The 5,906-nt window shown below is 35.9% G+C and overlaps 1 pseudogene; it reads left to right on the forward strand.

Moving 5' to 3' along the window:
- The first annotated feature begins 982 nt into the window (after positions 1-982).
- LOC126063746 (olfactory receptor 8K3-like) lies at positions 983-1,931 on the forward strand (annotated as a pseudogene).
- The last annotated feature ends 3,975 nt before the right edge of the window (positions 1,932-5,906 follow it).

Raw genomic sequence — 5,906 nt, forward strand, 5'->3', positions numbered from 1 at the left:
ATCCTGAAAGGACCTGGTTATTTTAAAGATCTGGACAAAGAGATTATATATCTTATTCAATAACCCACAAGTTGACGTATAACAGAGACTATAACTGCATGTGTCTATCAACTGGGATATTTCCCTGTATAAAGACACATAATCCCAACCACGACCTATTAGATTATCCTTCTATCAATACCTATCAAGTGTGTTGTTTCAGTCTTTACAACCTGTGGCACAAGGGCTTTCATAGGACTATGTTTCGAAATAAAGCATATTAAATATTTCCACACATTTTGGGAATTTGCTTTTTAAAGTTTTTATATTGTAGCTAATATGCGTATTATAATTTTTAAATGACATTGCATAATTATCATTATATAAATGACAACAGAAACTTTAGTAACAGTTCATGTGCCTAACACCTGAAATTTATTAATTTACTTATTTTTAATTCATGTATATGTATATATGTATGCATATAGATACACATTTACCTATATGTATATCTAAATGTATGTATATAGGTATATCTATATCAGACTTTCTCAGTCAGCACTATTGACATTATGGGCTGCAAATATTGTTATTGTGGGGAGTTGCCGAATACTTACTAGAATGTTTAGTAACATCCCAAGCCTCTATTACCTATTAATAGTACTCTTCTCCTAGTTGTGACATCCAAATGTCCAAGACATTGACAAATGTTCTTTGGGGAACAAATTTTCCCCAACAGATTACTAGGTAACTCTCTCTTTCCTTCCTTCCATCCTCTGTCCCTATCCTTCTATCTCTATCTGTGTTGTTGTTGTTGTTAGGTGTCATTGAATCAGTTGTGCAAGATGGGTTTACTTTTAACTACCTATATTACAAAATTTGGAGTTGTCTAATTTATTTAGTACACTGGCTTTGTATACTAAAAATCTACCAGATGATATTACATAAAAGCTATTGACTATTCTGATGTCTTTATCCAGGATAGGTTTTCTGACAGACCAAGATGGACAAACACTATCTAACAGACCTCAGTGAATTCATTCTGTTGGGAATCACAGACCGCCCAGACCTGCAGGCTCCATTGTTGGGGGTGTTCCTCATCATCTACCTGATCTCAGTGGTGGGCAACTTGGGCATCATCATCATCACCATGATAGACTCCAAACTACAAACACCCATGTATTTTTTTCTCAGACATCTGGCTATCACTGATCTTTTTTACTCAACAACCGTGGGACCCAAGATGTTAGTAAATTTTATCGTGGATCTAAACACAATTTCCTATTATTTTTGTGCTACACAGCTAGCTTTTTTTTATTTTGTTCATAACTAGTGAGCTATTTATTCTGTCAGCAATGTCCTATGACCTCTATGTGGCTATCTGTAGCCCTCTGCTTTACACAGCCATCATGTCACAAAGGGTGTGCTGGATGCTGGTGACAGTCACCTATCTCTACAGCACATTTGTTTCTCTTCTCATCACCATAAAGATATTTAATTCATCATTCTGTGGCTACAATGTCATCAATCATTTCTACTGTGACGCTGTGCCCTTTCTCTCTTTGCTCTGCTCAAACACACATGAAATCGAATTGATCCTTCTTGTCGTAGCATCTATTGATATTATTTCATCCCTCCTGATAGTTCTTGTTTCTTATCTGCTCCTTCTTATAGCTATTCTAAGGATGAACTCAGGTGAGGGCAGGTACAAGGCCTTCTCAACCTGTGGATCCCACCTGACAGTTTTGGGATTGTTCTATGGTCCGTCAATCTTTATCTACATACAACCCATGGCCGGTCACTCTTCTGACACTGATAAAGTGGCTTCCGTATTTTACACCCTGGTTATCCCCATGTTGAATCCCTTGATTTATAGCTTGAGGAACAAAGATGTAAAATATGCCCTACTTAGGACATGGAAAAAGATAAGCAATATTTGTTCTAAAGCTTGATGTACTATATGGTTCGTATAAATTACATTATGGACTTTAAACCTTGTCTGCGTGCCTCCAATGGGAATAGCAAGTACAAATGTATTCAAAATATGTTTCTATATTGCCTTCTATGTGTCAGTTATTCTTCTAAGTTCTGTGCTGCATTGATAAAAAAAAGAGTAAATACTTTCTCTTCCTTGAAGTGGAGAGATGGATCATAAACATAATAATTTTGTACATTTTATAGTACAGAAGAATGTGTTGGAAGCCTGTGGAGCAGTGGTTAAAGTGCTTGGATGCCAGCAGAAAGGTCAGTGATTAGAAGCTACTGGCTACTCCAGGGGAGAAATATGTGGCAATCTGCTTCCATAAAGCTTTACAACTTTGGAAACCCTCTGAGGCAGTTCTACTCTGTCCTATAGGGTTGATGCCATGAGTTGGAATCAACTTGATGGATGTAGGTGTTGTTTTTTGCAGAATGTGTTGGGAACCATGAAATCAGGCAAGGAGTATGGATATGCTGAGTGGGAGTGGGAAAAAAGGACAAGGTACAGAGGTGGAGTCACAGTGATTCTGGTGTTTTTTCCAATTATGAGAATAAACTTTGCAGGGTCATAATGTGTTTTTGTGTTTTCTCTTTTAGCCTTCATTGCCTTCTGAGGGGATTATTAGCTTCAGACTGGTTTGCAAGGTGTCTCTGTGTATGTGATGTTTTGAAGAACTGTTTTATCTGAATTTCCTCAAATGCCCCCATTCCAAACCTTGGAGCTCCACTCTTTTCTCATCAATGCCTTTACTTTCACATTTTAACCTATTACCTCAACATACCTTGCAATTGAGCAATCCACAGGTTCAGCTCTGCATCTGACTTTCTTTTTATCTCTGACCAAAGGAAAAAAAAAGTCCTGGAGTCAGTTTTGCCTCATAACTACCGATGCATGTCAGAGAATTGTGCTCCAGAGGTTTTTCAATGGCCGTGGCTTTTCAGAAGCGGGTCATTCTTTCTTCCAAGGTGCCTCTGAGTGGACTCTATCCCCAAAACCCTCAGTTAGTAGCTGAGAGCTTAACTGTTTGGGCCACCCAGGTGGCCTAATTATGTGAATATTACAGCTCAAATATGAAAGTAAAGGAAGCATAAACAGTATTAAAAAATACTGTAGCAGAATTATGCAGCTGCAGATATTCAGTGTCCAGTGTTGACGTTCTTCAAAATCCTTAGTTATAAGCTGGCTCTAGGCTCTTCTTACGTCCCTCTCAAATGTAACTTGGTAGTTAATGTATATTTAACTACCTGTATAAATTGCTAATCTCTTGATGAAGAAACAAATAAATTTCCATCTCACAACTACTGTAGAGATGTGAAAAACAATTTTCGGAGTTTGGGAAACTTTTAAGTGCCTAGTTTTATGATGATAGTATGATATATACCAAATTCTTCAATTTCCAGTGGAATCTCACAGAAAGGAGGTATAATTTTCTCAGACTATAAATAGCTTTGTAAAATTAATTTAGATACTCAATAAAGATATTGAACTATGAAAAATATTTGGTGCTTTCCAAGGAACTCCAAAGCTGTTGAAAGGAAGTCCTCTTACCTTCCCTTACCTTACAGGAAAAGCAGTACTTACCCAATATAAGAACTTTTTTCCTTCGGACTTTCATCATTGCAACAAAAGAAGATTTATACTGCTTTTATTTCATTTGCTGATGATAGTTGATTTCCTAATTGTAATATTTACTAATGCCCAATTCAGTACCTCTTTAAAAAAACAAAACAAAATATTTTTATTGTGATTTAGGTAAAAGTTTACATAACAAATTAATTTTCCAATCAAAGAGTCTTACAAAAAGTGTTATCAGCACTCTTCTCATTTCCTCCTTGGCTTTTCCTGTTCCCATTAGTTAGGTCTCCCTATCCCTCCTCGCCTTCATGGACTTTTGGTCTCCAATAGTTGATTTTCTTCACTGATTTTATGATTTAATTTAATAGCCCCTTCTTTTATTGGGTTGAAAGGTGGCCACTGGGAATTTCTATAGTTTCACATTAGAAGATTGTCTTAAGACAATAGTCTCAGGGGTTTCTCCATCCTCTTTCAAACCAGTAAATCTGGTCTTTTTTTTTTTTTTCCAATTCTGCCCCAGACCTTCTACTATGATCCTGTTCAGAGTGGTCTGTAGTGGTAGCCAGGAACCATCTAGTTCTTCTGGTCTCAGGTTAGAGGAGGCTGTGGTTCATGTGGGCCATATGTCCTTTGGACTAATTGCTTCCTTAAGTCTTCGGTTTTCTTCATTTTCCTTTGCTCTAGGCAGAAAGAGGCCAATAGCTTTTTTTTTTTTCCTGACATAAGCAATGTGTGTGTATAAGGTCATAACCTTACAAGCAATGTTTTATATGAAATAGTGTATCTCCCCTGTAGCCATTTTATTATTTAATATGATACTTGTATATTTTTCTATTTGGTCCATTATTCCTGACTCAGAAGCTGCTGGGATCGCTATTTTCATGTAAGTAGTATCATTTCAAACCATTCCTTCTTTTACCTTAAACTGCCATCCTCATCCTTCTCTGGCTTTTTTTTTTTTTTTTTAATCTCTGGTATATTTTGGTTTATACAGTATGTAGTATATAATATTAACCTAGAGGATTTCTTTATCCAAATGGAATATTTTAATGAAATTTCATTATATAAAATCAATGACATGGACCTCACTTTCTCCCAATTTGTTCAAATTTTCTCTCACTATCTCAGATACTTCCATGAAAAAATGTATCTGATTTGTTACAAACAACTTAGTATATGAGTTATAATGAAAATGCTCCTAGGGTAGGACATATTTTAAGTAAATTTATATTAAAATGCACTGCTGTTAAGGCGATCCTGACTGAGTAGTGACCCCACAGTGTTTCCAAGGCTGTAAATAACTATGGAAGCAGACTGTCACATCTTCCCACGAAGCCACTGATGGTTTTGAACTGCAGAACTTTAGGTAAGCAGTCCATCAACTTATATTAAAATACATTAAGTAAGGTAGAAGACGTATAATCCAGAAGCTTGGCACACTGAGGGCCCAATTTTAGTCATGAAGTTGAGGATGGAAGAGGGAACGGCTGGGCTCAGTTACATAGATAACACACTATTCAATCTACTCACCATCATAACCCTGACTTAGAAGCTAGGTCACACTAGAAGGATTTACATAGACATATGGAAAGAAAACTCCTTTCAGGTAACTTACCGTCATCATTTTAAAAATAACAACAACACTACATACCTGATATTTGAGACTTATGTAACGATAACTTAAATGCATTGAAACATTTAATCACTATTTTTTTTCTAACAACCCTGAAGGTAAGTGGAAATTTTGCAGACGTGAGTAACGAAAGCATCTTTTTCTATAAACCACAAGCGAAGCTATAACAGAGACTATATCTGCATGGGTCTAGCACCTGGAATATTTCCCTGTATAAAGACAGGTAATCCCCACCATGATCGATTAGATTTTCCTTGTTAATACATATGTTTAATACCTGTCAAGTGTGTTGTTTCAGTCTGTACCACCTGTGGCACAAAGGCTTTTATAGGACTATGTTTTGAAGTAAGGCATATTAAATGTTTCCACACATTTTGTGAATTTGCACTTTAAAATTTTTATAATGAAATTAATATTTGTATTATAATTTTGTAAATGTCATTACTTAATTGTCATTATATAAATGAAAAAAGGAAGTTTAGTAATCATCCATATACCTACCACTTAAGTTTTTAAGTTTTTTTTTATTTTTGTTTCATATATCTATATGTATTTAAAAAAGAAAAAACTGAAACCCGTTGCCATCAAGTTGATGCCAACTCACAGAAACACTAGAGAACAGAATACAACTGTCCCAAAGGTTTCTCAAAGAGCAGCTGATAGATTCAAAAAGTCAATTTTTGGTTCTCAGCTAAGGTCTTAAACACTGCTCTACCAGGAATCCCATCTATGTATGTG

Source organism: Elephas maximus, chromosome 20 (assembly GCF_024166365.1).
Source record: "Elephas maximus indicus isolate mEleMax1 chromosome 20, mEleMax1 primary haplotype, whole genome shotgun sequence".
NCBI classification, from domain to species: Eukaryota; Metazoa; Chordata; class Mammalia; order Proboscidea; family Elephantidae; genus Elephas; species Elephas maximus.